The sequence below is a fragment of the Salvelinus sp. IW2-2015 genome, linkage group LG17, assembly GCF_002910315.2.
Source record: "Salvelinus sp. IW2-2015 linkage group LG17, ASM291031v2, whole genome shotgun sequence".
NCBI lineage: Eukaryota > Metazoa > Chordata > Actinopteri > Salmoniformes > Salmonidae > Salvelinus > Salvelinus sp. IW2-2015.
Window position 1 is genome coordinate 20,275,244 of NC_036857.1, and position 15,719 is coordinate 20,290,962.

Below are 15,719 nucleotides of genomic sequence, written 5' to 3' on the forward strand. Positions count from 1 at the left end.
GGGGGGATGTTTTTCAGCGGCAGGGACTGGGAGATTAGTCAGGATCAAGCGAAAGATGAACGGACCTAAGTACAGAGAGATCCTGCTCAAGAGCACTTATGACCTCAGACTGGGGCGAAGGTTCACCTTCCAACAGGACAACAACCCTAGGCACACAGCCAAGACAACGCAGGAGGGCTTCGGGACAAGTTTCTGAATGTCCTTGAGTGGCCCAGCCAGAGCCCGGACTTGAACACGATAAATTTATCTCTGAAGAGACATGAAAATAGCCTTGCAGCATTGCTCCCCATCCAACCTGACAGAGCTTGAGAGATCTGCAGAGAAGAATGAGAGAAATTCCCTAAATACAGGTGTGCCAAGCTTATAGCGGCATACCCTAGAAGACTCAAGGCTGTAATTGCTGCCAAAGGTGCTTCAACAAAGTACTGAGTAAAGGGTCTGAATACTTATGTAAATGTCATATTATAATTTTTTTTTTTTTATAAATTAGCAAACATTTATAAAAAACTGTTTTTGCTTTGTCATTATGGAGTATTGTGTGTAGATTGATGATGGGCGAAAAAACTATTTAATCAATTTTAGAATAATGCGGTAACCTAACAAAATGTGGAAAAAGTCAATACTTTCCGAACGCAATGTATATATGTACAATACCATTCAAAAGTTTGGACACACCTACTCATTCAAGGATTTTTCTTTATATTACTATTTTCTACATTGTAGAATAATAGCAAAGACATCGAAACTATGAAATAACACATGGAATCATGTAGTAACCATTTTTTTAACAAATCAAAATATATTTTAGATTCTTCAAAGTAGCCAGCCTTTGCCTTGATGACAGCTTTGTACACTCTTGGCATTCTCTCAACCAGCTTCCTGACGAATGCTTTTCCAACAGTCTTGAAGGAGTTCCCACATGTGCTGAGCACTTGTTGGCTACTTTTCCTTCACTCTGCAGTCCAACTCATCCCAAACCATCTCAATTGGGTTGAGGTCGGGTGATTATGGAGGCCAGGTCATCTGATGCAGCACTCCATCACTGTCCTTCTTGGTTAAATAGCCCTTACACAGCCTGTAGGTGTGTTGGGTCATTGTCCTGTTGAAAAACAAATGATAGTCCCACTAAGTGCAAACCAGATGGGATGGCGTACTGCTGCAGAATGCTTTGGTAGCCACGCTGGTTAAGTGTGCCTTGAATTCTAAATAAATCACAGACAGTGTCACCAGCAAAGCGCCCCCACACCATCACACCTCCTCCTCCATGCTTCATGGTGGGAATCACACATGCGGAGATCAACCGTTCACCTGCTCCTCATCTCACAAAGACACGGCAGTTGGAACCAAAAATCTCACATTTTGACTTATCAGACCAAAGGACAGATTTCCACCGGTCCATTTGCTCGTGTTTCTTGGCCCAAGCAAGTCTGTTCTTATTTCTGTCCTTTCTTTGCAGTAATTCGACCATGAAGGCCTGATTCATTTAGTCTCCTCTGAACAGTTGCTGTTGAGATGTGTCTGTTACTTGAACTCCATGAAGCATTTATTTGGGTTGCAATTTATGAGGCTGGTAACTCTAATGAACTTATCCTCTGCAGCAGAGGTAACTCTTGGTCTTCCTTTCCTGTGGCGGTTCTCATGAGAGCCAGTTTCATCATAGCGCTTAATGGTTTTTGGGACCGCACTTGAAGAAAAGTTCAAAGTTCTTGAAATGTTCCATATTGACTGACCTTCATGTCTTAAAGTAATGATGGTCTGTCGTTTCTCTTTGCTTATTTGAGCTGTTCTTGCCATAATATGGACTTGGTCTTTTACCAAATAGGGCTACCTTCTGTATTCCACCCCTACCTTGTCACAACACAACTGATAACTCAAATGCTTTAAGAGTGGCAAAGGTAGGCCGTCATTGTAAATACAATTTTTTTTTCTTAACCGACTTGCCTAGTTAACGTTTAAATAGAAAAATACAAAATAAAAAAGAAATTACACAAATTAACAAGGCACATCTGTTAATTGAAATGCATTCCAGATGACTACCTCGTCAAGCTGGTTGAGAGAATGCCATGAGCGTGCAGAGCTGGCTACTTTTAAGAATCTAAAATCTATTTGTTTTACACTTCTTTGGTTACTACATGATTGCATGTGTGTTATTTCATAGTGTTGATGTTTTCACTATTATTCTACAACGTAGAAAAAAAGTCTAAATAAAGAAAAACCCTGGAATGAGTAGGCGTCTCCAAACTTTTGACTGGTACTGTATGTTAAGTATATATTTCTGTTGTTTCCTGTTTGGACCCCAGGAAGAGTAGCCTCAGCAGGAGCTAATTTTGGATCCTAATAAATACTAAACTATACTAATCGCATTACTTTTGTTTTAGCATAGATTTTCTTTTCGGGTTTTAAGCCCTTGAGTCATGCTAAATGAGTCATGATAAAGCAGATTCTAGTCACACCTCAATGTGGACTCTAGAAAGCGTGCTTCTCCTGTGTGTTCTGGTGTTGTCTTGACTAACATATTACCCAGCTTAAACAAAAGTGAAATTTGTACTTCCTTCTAATTATGGGCCAGACTGGTCAATGGCAAAGAAATCCAAACTGATCCCTTTAAAAGGTGCCCACAGGCAACGTGCTTAACGTTTTACCCTACCACAGTCAAGCATTACATAGACAAACCGAAACATACTGTATTCACATAGGTACAGAGATCATTCTTTGCCATCTGTGGATGATGTGTACTTCAGATATTACATTTAAGCAGACACTCTTATCCAGATAAACTTACAGGACCAATTAAAGTTACGTTATCAGGAATCAAGGTAAGACCCAAGTGCAGACTGTGTGAAGTAACAATGTTTATTGTAACCACAGCGGCAGGCAAACGATAGATCAAGGCAGGCAGGTGTCGATAATCCAGAGCAGAGGCCAAGGTACAGGACGGCAAGCAGAGGTCGGTAATCCAGAGGTGGAGCAAAGGTACAGAACGGCAGGCAGGCTCAGAGGCAGGCTCAGAGGCAGGCTCAGAGGCAGGCTCAGAGGCAGGCTCAGAGGCAGGCTCAGAGGCAGGCTCAGAGGCAGGCTCAGAGGCAGGCTCAGAGGCAGGCTCAGAGGCAGGCAGTGGTCAGGTGGGCGGGTACAGGGTCAGGAGAGGCAAAGGTCAAAAACTAGGAGGGCGAGGAAAAAGAGAGACTAGGGAAAACCAGGAGCTGAGACAAACCACTGGTAGGCTTGAACAAACAAGATGAACTGGCAACAGACAGACAGAAAACACAGGTATAAATACACAGGGGATAATCGGGAAGATGGGTGACACCTGGAGGGGGGTGGAGACAAGCACAAAGACAGGTGAAACAGATCAGGGCATGACATACGTGCCTTGCTCAAAGGGCACACACAGATTTTTCACCTAGTCGGCTCAGGGATTCAAACCAGCGACCATTCGGTTGCTGGCCCAATGCTTTTAACCACTAGGCAACCTGCCGCGACCTACATGTACAGTATGCTGATGAGGTATGGGGGAAGTGGACGTGATTTACATACTACAGTACTGGCAGTGTGACAACAACATTATCCATGTAGCTCCATCTCCATGCATCATAGCGCTCTGTTGTTTCTCAGAGGGCTGATTAGCACGCCGGTCAGTCCTAGTAGCAAATAACATGAGGAGAGTGAGCACTGTGCAGTAGCAGTGCAGCTGTTTCATTAGCTTCACAACATCAAGTTCCCTGACTATAATTAATTAACACACTCCTACAGCCAGACAGACAGACACGTCCTCTGTTTTACGCTGGTCCCTGACAACCTCACCTCCATCCCACTTCTGCACAGCTGTTAGCCAGTGCCCAGTCTGTGTCCGGACGTGAGCTAACATTCTGATTATACTCCTCTTTGTAAATGTTGTTATATTCACAAGGAACGTTAGCTTAGCCAAGGACAGTCATGGTTGGTTGGTTCGTTGTTTGTCAGTTGTTAGGTTTGACTGAGCAGTGAAATTGTACTGAGCAGTGAAAAAGTAAACCAAAAGCAGTCTGTCTGTTTTTCAAGGCAACCTTTACTTAGATAGTCCTTAGTTTGAGGTATTTTCTTAATATGTAAATGTTGTACAAATTTGCCCTTTCCATTTTAACACCAAGCAATTATATCCATCCAAATTGCACAGAGCGACTCTAGGCACAAATTAATTGCAATAAGTTGTCAAAGAAATGCATTTTTAAATAATTGCTCCAAGACATGACACGACCAAGCACGGTGACACTTATCATAAACGAACATGAATGTCTTAGTTACGCTAATGGAAATAGAAAAAAATATTGTCTGTAATAACGGTGAGTCACTCCTGACCGATGCCCTCCCCCTAGTCTATTTGAGCTGATCATCCCAGCCGTATAACAACACCCTGCATCCCACTGCTGGCTTGCCTCTGAGAATAAGCAGGGTTGGTCTGGGTCAGTCCCTGAATGGGAGACCAGATGCTGTTGGAAGTGTTGTTTCCTGGGGATATTGCCCTGTTTAAGGTGCTGTCTTTTGGATGGGACTTTAACAGGTGTCCTGACTCTCTGTGGTCACTAAAGATCCCATGGCACTTATCATAAGAGTAGGGGTGTTAACCCCGGTGTCCTGGATAAATTCCAAATCTGGCCACCTAATCCTCCCCAGCTACCAATTGGCTCATTCTTCCCCTGTAACGATTCCCCAGGTCATTGCTGTAAATGAGTAAAATAAGGGTCAAATAAAACATATTAGGAGCCAGACAGACATTGTTAGGTTGAACAGAACACCCTTATTGGATATAGCCTATTGTGGTTGTTCTTTAGTCGATTGAGTATGCAAGCCTTCACTTTAAACATATTAAGTCCCTCCTCCTTTAGAACAACTCTTATACTTACTAGCTTTATAGACCTGATTTGTTTTCGTGACAATGTTTTGTTGCATTAGAATGCTAGCTGAATGGGCCAACTTGAGTTTCCACACATTCAACTGTTGAGTTGAAAACAAGGCTTGGGATGCCGTTTCAATTAGCGATAATGTGCAGATGTGTTTCCTAAACTCTTTACTTCCCTTGACATGGCAATCTACCCCTCCTGAAATGGACTGGGGACTCCCAGAGCCTTAATGGCCTCGTTATTGTACACGTTTTAATAGGATTACTATGAAACTAGAAGAATGGCTGCCGCCTTTCTGCTTATTTACCATCTGAGGGTGGTACGAGATGGAGAGGCTGATCTGGACTGACTGACTGGCTTCCAAAATTACGTTATTTGGTTGTTGTTGAGTGTAGTCATTCCTGATATCAGTAAAATAGACTGTGGAAAACTACACTGTGGTACTTAATCTGGGTTGGAGTATCTTTCAAAGACTGCTGGCTGCTGAATACTGTATGTCACAAAGCACAATTTAATGAATGTCCGCTATGTTTGGTGGATGATGTCTAAAGGTTGTATTTGAAGTGTTATCTGCCAGAGAGAGACATCCTCACAGGCAATCATCTCACATATCACATGCCCTATTTTCTTTGACAGTATTTTTAGCTGCAACCTCCTACACAGTATCTGTAGTCAGTTCATTTGCAGCATCAATTTCTCAGTCTCCAATAATCAATATTTTAAGTGAATGTGATCTAAATAAAGCTGAGAACTTCAGACAGTAGATGTTTTACTAACACAGCCAACAACCATCATGCAGAAAACAACAGTCACTGTCACAGCAGGTTTTAGAGCTCTTAGCTCAGTCTATACTTTAGGTGGTATTTTATTAGGATCCCCATTAGCTGTTGCGAAAACAGCAGCTACTCTTCCCGGTGTCCACAAAAAAAACATGAAGCATGACATAATACAGAACATTAATAGATAAGAACAGCTCAAGGACAGAACTGTATACATTTAAAACGTCACACATTGCCTACATATCAGTACATATACACCAACTATTTAGGTCAAATAGGGGAGAGGCGTTGTGCCGTGAATTGTTGCTTTATTTGTTTTTTTAAACTAGGTTGCTCTTCACTTGAGCAATCTGAGATGGAAGGGAGTTCCATGCAGTAACGGTTGTATATAACACTGTACCGTTTTTCTTGAATTTGTTCTGGATTTGGGGACTGTGAAAAGACTGGCTTGTATGGTGGGGTAAGTATGTGTGTCAGAGCTGTGTGTAAGTTGACTTTGCAAACAATTTGGAATTTTCAACACATTAAGTGATGCAGTCAGTCTTTCCTCGACTTTTAGCCAAGAGAGACTGGCATGCATTGTATTGATATTAGCCCTCTGATTACAGTAAAGTGCAAGACGTGCTGCTCTCTTCTGGGCCAGCTGCAGTTTTTCTAGGTCCTTCTTTGCAGCACCTGACCATATGACTGGGTAATAATCAAGATAAGATAAAACTGGTGTACTGCAGTTTGACTCTGACCTGGAGCCTTCTGGGCTTGTGCCACACTGAATGCCCCCAATAGTCTAGTAGTGTCTAATTCTGCAGTCAGGGAACTGTAATATCCTTTAATTAATTGAAGTAATTATATGAATAGTCATTGAGCGGCAGTATCCAGCTGACTCATCGGGGTCCAAGCCCTGTGTCATCAAACCCAAGACCACCTCAGATTCCAAGGATTCAAGAGTGGTTTAAGAATCAGGAATACAACATGTCATTGGGTTGTGATCTTAACTCTGAAAGATATGAAATGAGGAATCTAATCGCTGGACATTAGCCAAACATTTGATAGCAAGAAGACGTACAGTAATACACCAGGAGTGGTCTGGAAAGGTTTCAGCTTATCAGGTGTCCACACCAATGCCGACAGTAGGTAAGAACATTCTTTCCCATCCCCAACTCTCCCATTCCTGTACAGACAGGGGTCTTTCCTTCTTAATGACATATAGCAAGGGAGGGTGACAGTTGCACATTCACACAGGCATTGATTGCCACTACTTTGTCATCAGTACTGCTTGAGCAGTTCCCCAGGAGAGGACATTTACAGTGACATGGAGTGAGTCACACCTGCACAGCATACACATACAAACAGATACACACACACACTACACAGACATGTACAGTTAATTGCACACACACCCACACACACTTATGCAAACCTCTGCTGTGAAATGTATTGTGGACACCTGACAGTCCAACTAGAGATCAATAAACTTGCAATACAGTGCAATCCACTTCATGTCAAGTCTTGTCACAGTGGATAGCTTGTAGAAATTAATTCCTTCTTGTCACTTCAATTTTAATTGTCACAAAATCATTTCAGAGGTCCAACCCAAGAATATCGGAAAACCCAATAAATTAATGGATTCTGTCCTAAGAGCTCAGGATAAGGATGTCAAAGAAAAGGAAAAGCTTTGTGGATGATCTGGTTGAACTGAACCAAAGAAAAGTATTTCTCTAACGTGTAACATTGTGCCCTGACAGTACTAAAGGGAAGATTTACAAACCGGGTGGCATGGATAAAACAATGGTAGCTAACTCCTACCTGCAGCTGATTGTGACTCAGCTGTTATCTGAGGGATCGTTCAGAAGGCTTGGCGACAGGGTTGCTGTTTGAATGTCCAATGAGGCCTGAGATCATTTACAGCTAGGCTCCCTCTCTCTCCACCCTACCCAACCCCATACCCCAGCCTGTCCCTAGATAGGCCGATTAATCATACTGCCACAGAGATAGTGAGCCAATCTGCATGTGAAGCTGTAGTGAAAACAGAGAAAGAGCCGGGTTTCTGCAGCAATGCAGATAGGACGACATCTATTGGGATCCCATCCCTCTCGTTTCAAAATGGAGGACAAATACAATGGATGCTCCTGCAATGATAACTAAAGGTTTCTGTGTCAGATGTAGTCTCACATTTACTAAAGGATATCTGATGAGGCCCTGACATGAAAGCCATTTTATGTGAACATATTGCTTGCTATGATGAGATATTATGATTTGAAACGATATTTGGAAAACTCTAACAATCTTATTAACATATACTCAGTCCCCTTCAGTACTTCTACGACTTACTTTCAACCCCAAGTTACTTCTGGAGGACAACCCAGAGCTATCTGCTACAAGCGGTGGGAAAAACAGCATCTAAAAGTGGCATGGGGCTTATCTTTCACCTTTGCAGATAAAAAACTGTTGAAAATGCCTTATCAGCAGCAGGGCGGTTGTGGAAGGCTGGGACTAATGGCAGGGCCTGGACCTGCCACTCTCTCCAAACGTCTGCCTGGCATTCAGCGCAACACCACAAGGCCAGCCAGCCAGCCAGCCATCCAGCCCCTCTCTCTCTCCCTCACCGTCTCTCTCTCTCCCTCACCGTCTCTCTCTCTCCCTCACCGTCTCTCTCTCTCTCTCTCTCACCTGGCCTGCGTGACACAGTTGACAGCTGAGAAATCATATTTGTTACTGTTGTTGGGTTGATGTATAAGAGGAAAGAGTGAAAGTAATCATAACATAACAGCTAATCATAGGCCCATAGTTGCTTTGTAATCAGCATAGTTGAGAACAAATTTAAAATGCATGCTCTGGGTTCAGCCTTTGAAAAACATGATTTAGTCTCGAATCAACTAAAATATTCCAAGTTCAAAGAGAAAACTAAATCGGAAGGGTTGTAATTCAGCCTGCTTTGTGGCTTTGATTTTTGTTCCCATGATCTGCTTACTGTAGCTAGTCATTCGTGCAGTATTAGAGCCGTGGTGACGGGAGAATGGTATTATCCCTTGTTTCTCACAACAAACAGGTCTATACCTAATGAACCGGCTGCACATTGGCCTGAAGACGGAAACAATGCACTGGAAACATGAAGAATAAGGAAGTATGCATTAAAACTCAATTACACACATTAACCAACATACAAAATAGGCAATCACTCACCAAAACATGAAAATAATGATTAATTCCACCCAGGAAACTATTAAGGAAGCGGCAAGTCCTCTACAGTGAATTCTGAAAGTATTCAGACCCCTTGACTTTTTCCACATTTTGTTACATTACAGCCGTATTCTAAAATGGATTAAATAGTTTTTTCCCCTCATTAATCTACACACAATACCCCATAATGACAAACCAAAAACTGTTTTTTAGAAATGATTGCTAATTCAAAAACTGAAATATCACATTTACATAAGTATTCAGACCCTATACTCAGTACTTTGTTGAAGCACCTTTGGGCGCGATTACAGCCTCGAGTCTTCTTGGGTATGACGCTATAAGCTTGGCACACCTGTATTTGGGGAGTTTCTCAAATTCTTCTCTGCAGATCCTCTCAAGCTCTGTCAGGCTGGATGGGGAGCATTGCTGCACAGCTATTTTCAGGTCTCTCCAGAGTTGTTCAATCGCGTTCATGTCCGGGCTCTGGCTGGGCCACTCAAGGACATTCAGAGACTTGTCCCAAAGCCACTCCTGCGTTGTCTTGGCTGTGTTCTTAGGGTCATTGTCCTTTTGGAAGGTGAACCTTCGCCCCAGTCCAAGGTCCTGAGCACTCTGGAGCAGGTTATCGTCTAGGATCTCTCTGTACTTTGCTCTTTTCCTCTTTTCCTGGAACCTGACTAGTCTCCCAGTCCCTGAAGCTGAAAAACATCCCCACAGCATGATGCTGCCACACCATGCTTCACCGTAAAGATGGTGCTAGGTTTCCTACAAACGTGTGATGCTTGGCATTCAGGCCAAAGTGTTCAATCTCGGTTTCATCAGACCAGAGAATCTTGTTTCTCATGGTCTGAGAGTCTTTTAGGTGCCTTTTGGCATACTCCAAGCGGGCTGTCATGTGCCTTTTACTGAGGAGTGGCTTCCGTCTGGCCACTCTACCATAAAGGCCTGATTGGTGGAGTGCTGCAGAGATGGTTGCCCTTCTGGAAGGTTCTCCCATCTCCACAGAGGAGCTCTGGAGCTCTGTCAGAGGGAACATCAGGTTCTTGGTCACCTCCCTGACCAAGGCCCTTCTCCCCTGATTGCGGCCAGCTCTAGGAAGAGTCTTGGTGGTTCCAAACTTCTTTCATTTAAGAATGATGGAGGCCACTGTGTTCTTGGGGACCTTCATTGCTGCAGACATTTTTTGGTGCCCTTCCCCAGATCTGTGCCTCGACACAATCCTGTCTCGGAGCTCTACGGACAATTCCTTTGACCTCATGGCTTGGTTTTTGCTCTGACGTGCACTGCGAACTGTGGGGAATTATATAGAGAGGTGTGTGCCTTTCTAAATCATGTCCAATCAATTGAATGTACCACAGGTGGACTCCAATCAAGTTGTAGAAACATCTCAAGGATGTTCCATGGAAACAGGACGGACCAGAGCTCAATTTCGAGTCTCATAGCAAAGGGTCTGAATGCTTATGTAAATAAGGTATTTATGTTCATATATTTTCATACATTTTCATACATTTGCTAACATTTCTAAAAACCTATTTTTTCTTTGTCATTATGGGGTATTGTGTGTAGATTGATGAGGAACATGTTTTATTTAATCAATTTTAGAATAAAGCTGTAACATAAAATGTGGAAAAGGGAAAGAGGTTTGAATACTTTCCGAATGCACTCAATTTATATATATACAAAAGTATGTGGACACCCCTTCAAATTAGTGGATTCTAGCTCAGTGACTTTCAACGTGGCACCGTCATAGGATGCCATCTTTCCAACAGTCAGTTCGTCAAATGTCTGCCCAGCTGGAGCTGCCCCGGTCAACTGTAAGTGATTTTATTGTGAAGTGGAAACGTATTGGAGCAACAAGTGGTAGGCCACACAGGCTCACAGAACGGGACCGCCGTGTGCTGAAGGGCGTAGTGCATAAAAATCGTCTGGTTGCAACACTCACTCCCAAGATGCAAACTGCCTCTGAAAGCAACATCAGCACAATAACTGTTCGTCGGGAGCTTCATGAAATTGATTTCCATGACCGAGCAGCCGGATACAAACCTAAGATCACAATGCGCAATGCCAAGCGTCGGCTGGAGTGGTGTAAAGCTCGCTACCATTGGACTCTAGAGCAGTGGAAACGTTCTCTGGAGTGATGAATCACTCTTCACCATCTGCCAGTCCGACGGATGAATCTGGGTTTGAGGTATGCCTGGAGAGTGATACCTGCCCAAATGCATAGTGCCAACTGTAAAGTTTGGTGGAGGAGGAATAATGTTCTGGGATTGTTTTTCATGGTTCGGGCTAGGCCCCTTAGGATTTCCCAGTGAAGGGAAATCTTAACTCTGAAGCATACAATTACATTCTAGACAATTCTGTGCGTCCGACATTGTGGCAACAGTTTGGGGAAGGCCCTTTCCTGTTTCAGCATGACAATGCCACCGTGCACAAAACGAGGTCCAGGATTTCACAGTATTGGACTCTTTACAAACATGAATATGGCAAAACATCAGCAAGTAGAAATGGCAGGAGCGCAGTGGACACTGTGTGTCTACTGTGAGATAGGGGGACAGGACACAGAATAGTTCAAATGAGGCTCTTTTCTACATTTCTTTTAGTGGGACACCAGCTGTCAATTCACCAGCTGCTGGACCTGAGAAGCAGAGACTGAGACAAACTATCTGAATGTAGTCATTAAGGGATTTGGCAGGCTGAGCTATGGGAGTAAAAAGGCCCGAATGAGCCTGCCTGAATGTTTTGGAGGCTGAAAAATGACACAGTTTTGAGAGTTATCTTCTAACATCCAACAGTCAGCAAAGTAGGTCATTTTAAAGCAGTTGTTAATCACAATAAGAATGTGGTGGGTGTTTTTTACTGATGGGAAACATTTCAGTCAATGATTGGTTTCAGTCCATGAGGGTTCTTTTCCCCCCAAACACAGACATGCTCATTTGTTTTCATCTGAGTACAAGACTGTGATAGTCATGTGACCACTCCACCCCCACTCCTGAAATGTATTGGCTGGGAGTGAGTGGTTCAAAAGCAGAGACAGAGACTCTGTGCTTGAACAACATTGCAGTCAACAGTGCAGGTGACTGCCTACTGACTGATCTGCAAAGAACCTTGCATCATAAATAACTACTCATTATTATTTGTTGATCAGTCAGTCACAATGTATCTATGATACATTACAGTTTTCATCTTCTTGAACATGGCCAATGTCTCCAGGGACAGGATCAACGTAGTTGGTTGGTTTGCATTTTAGGAAGTCACTTCAGGACACAGAGTCTGGTGAGGGGCAAAGACTAATCTAAGACACTTCACTTCTACTTCCGATGGAATGGCGGAAATGCTTACACTTGTCGCTTTATTTAAATTCCATACAATAAAAATGTACATTTATGGCTCTCATCTCAATGAGATATAAAGCTACCGGTAAAAACATGTATCCTGATTCAAAGGCGCTTTTTATTTTCATTCGAGAAAGCTGTATGAAATCATCAATATCCTTTGTTCTGGTGCAGAACTACATCAGTGTACTGTCCTGGAGCAGAGCCCAACAATGACACCCAGCAGCACTATCGAGGTGTGAAGTGACCAGCCCGAGATAGCCAGCTATGTCCTTGGAACTGTCCCCTCACAGCTCTGCCTGCCAGCCTGCCTGCTCTAGCTACATGGCGCACAGGACACATCGTAAAAAAATGCATCCTGTAGCTCTTCATAAAACCCCCATGGCTTTTCTCCGGTTTCCCCTCTCCATACTCCTCAGTGTATCTGTCAGCCTCTGTCTTATCTGCTCCTTCTTTGTCCTGTCCTAGCTTACACGGACCTGAGGGAAGACTACAGGGTACCCCCTAGGCTCCTGCCCCAGTATAGCCTGGTTTAGATCTTATCTGTTGGAAAGATATCAGTTTGTCTCTGTGGATGGGTTGTCCTCTGACAAGTTTCGGTGTTCCTCAAGGTTCTGTTTTAGGACCATTATAGTTTTCACTATATATTCTATCTCTTAGTGATGTCTTTCACAATGTCAACTTTCACTGCTATGTGGACGACACACAGCTGTACATTTCGATTAAACATGGTGAAGCCCCAAAATGGCCTACCCTGGAAGCCTGTGTTTCAGACATAAGGAAGAGGATGGCGGCACATGTTTTACTTTTAAACTCGGACAAAACATAGATGCTAGTTCTAGATCCCAAGAAACAAAGAGATCTGCTGTTCGATTTGACAATTAATTTTGATGGTTGTAAAGTTGTCTCAAATAAAACTGTTAAGGACTCTGATATCTCTTTTGACGAACATATTGAGAATATTTTAAGGGCAGCTTTTTTCCATCTTCGTAACAACTTTTTGTCCAAATATTATGCAGAAAAGCTAATCCATGCTTTTGTCACTTCTAGATTAGACTACTGCAATGCTCTACTCTCCAGCTACCCGGATAAAGCACTAAATAAACTTCAGTTAGTGCTAAATACGGCTGCTAGAATATTGACAAGAAACACAAAAAATTGATCATATTACTCCAGTGCTAGCCTCTCTACACCGACTTCCTGTTAAGGCTAGGGCTGATTTCAACGTTTTACTGCTAACCTACAAAGCATTACATGGACTTGCTCCTACCTATCTCTCCGATTTGGTCCTGCCGTACATACCTACATGTATGCTACAGTCACAAGACGCAGCCCTCCGTATTGTCCCCAGAATTTCTAAGCAAATAGCTGGTGGCAGGGCTTTCTCCTACATAGCTAAATTTTTATGGAATGGTCTGCCTATGCATGTGAGAGACGCAGGCTCGGTCTCAACCTTTAACTCTTTACTGAAGACTCATCTCTTCAGTAGGTTCTATGATTGAGCATAATCTGGCCCAAGGGTGAACGGCAAGGCACTGGAATGACGAACCACCCTTGCTGTCTTTGCCTGGTCGGATCCCCTCTATCCACTGGAATTCTCTGCCTCTGACCCTGTTGCAGGGGTTGAGTCACTGACTTAATAGTGCTCTTCCATGCTGTCACTAGGAGGGGTGCGTCATGGCATGCCAGGCTTTTTTGCACTATAATCGAGTTGAGTGGGTTGGGTCACTAACGTGATCTTCCTGTCCGGTCTTGTGCACCCTCGGGCTCGTGCAGTGGAGGAGATCTTTGTGGGCTATACTCAGCCTTGTCTCAGGGTAGTAAGTTGGTGGTCTGTTGATATCCCTCTAGTGGTGTGGGGACTGTGCTTTGGCAAAGTGGGTGGGGTTATATCCTGTCTGGTTGGCACTGTCCGGGGGTATTGTCAGACGGGGTCACAGTGTCCCCCCACACCCCCTGTCTCAGCCTCCAGTATCTATGCTGCAATGGTCTATGAGCCGGGGGGCTAGTGTAATTCTCCTGTCTTATCTGGTGTCCTGTGTGAATTTAAGTATGCTCTCTCTAATTCTCTCTCTCTCCCTCTCTCCCTCCCCTCTCGGATGACCTGAGCCCTAGGACCATGCTGCAGGACTACCTGACCTGACGACTCCTGACTGACCGCACCTGCTGTCTCAACATCTGAATGCTTGGCTATGAAAAGCCAACTGACATTTACTCCTGAGGTGCTGAATTGTTGCACCCTCTACAACCACTGTGATTATTATTTCACCCTGCTGGTCATCTATGAACGTTTGAACATCAGAAGGGGACTGGCCGCCTCAAAGCCTGGTTCCTCTCTAAGTTCCTCCCTAGGTTCCTGCCTTCGTAGGGAGTTTTTCCTAGCCCTCGTGCTAAGTCACATCTGCATTGCTTGCTGGTTGGGGTTTTAGGCTGGTTTTCTGTATAAGCACTTTGTGACATCTGCTGATGTAAAAATATATAAACAATTATAATTATATAATTAATTAATTATATATAATTATAAATAAATGTGATTGATTTGATTGATATTGAGCAGGTACAGGCTGGTGTTTGTTAGGCGGGTGCCATGTGTTTGTGGCTGCACCACGTCGTGGTTCCTGACAGTGCAGGACAGGGTGAGGTGTTAACAGAAGCTGGTGGGGTAAACAGAGCAGCTGTCAGAAGGGCTGCCTCCTGGACATACTCCAGGAAAATAAAGGTAGCTACTCCACTACACTACAAACCGAGCCACCTAGGCTAAATTAGACATTATCAATGAGAGCGACCTAATGTATACTCACCATAGTGTTCCTGCAAAGACCCCAAAGCAAATGACTGTGTTCTCAGGTCCCAAACACAGTACAAAGGCACATCTCACAGCTTATCATGAAACAATCTTTCAAAATCAAGAAAACAATCTTACCATAAAAATGATCAAGCTTGTTACAAATGATCACGCTTGTCACAAAAGTTTGCACATTATGCACTCGAAAATAACATGCAAAGCGAAGCATACACATTACCTGTCCCACTTAAGATTATCCATCTGTGCAATACAAGTAGAGATGAGATCAATCAAGTCACAGTGCAGCCTTATCCAGCACCAACTCAGTTCCCCCAGCCTACAGCGTAGTTTCTGCACTTCAGCACCGGACAGCAACATTTAGTTCCTCCTATCTATGCATAAAGTCTCCCCCTATCTATTCATATTCCATAAGTAGTTAAAGCCAGGCAGGCAAAAATTGTTGGAATACACCCTTACCAGAGCAATCTCCTTGATCRTATTATCCACAATTGACGGGCCAACCCATTCACCAGAGAGGCACTTAAGGGTTAATGTAACAGTGCCTTAATAACGTCCCTCGATTCGCTCGCCCATCAGCCCAAGAAACTGCAGTCCTCCTCTCACTGTTCCCACTGCAGCAGTACTCACTCTCCTTTACCCACACACACATGAACGTACAAACACACACAATCTCTCTCACATGACCCTTCATTCTCTCAATCCCCTCCTCCTCTCCCTCTTTCCACTCTCTCCCTTTTTCACTCCC

General features: G+C 43.6%; 1 protein-coding gene across 1 annotated transcript in view; it reads right to left on the bottom strand.

The window, feature by feature from the left end:
- Positions 1-15,656, bottom strand: part of LOC111976735 (synaptotagmin-2-like) — a 41,510-nt gene extending 25,854 nt beyond the window's left edge. Inside the window, exon 1 of the mRNA XM_070447944.1 lies at positions 15,431-15,656. The gene's annotated coding sequence lies outside the window, so the exon portion shown is untranslated. The remainder of the gene's footprint in view (positions 1-15,430) is intronic.
- Positions 15,657-15,719: the final 63 nt, after the last annotated feature.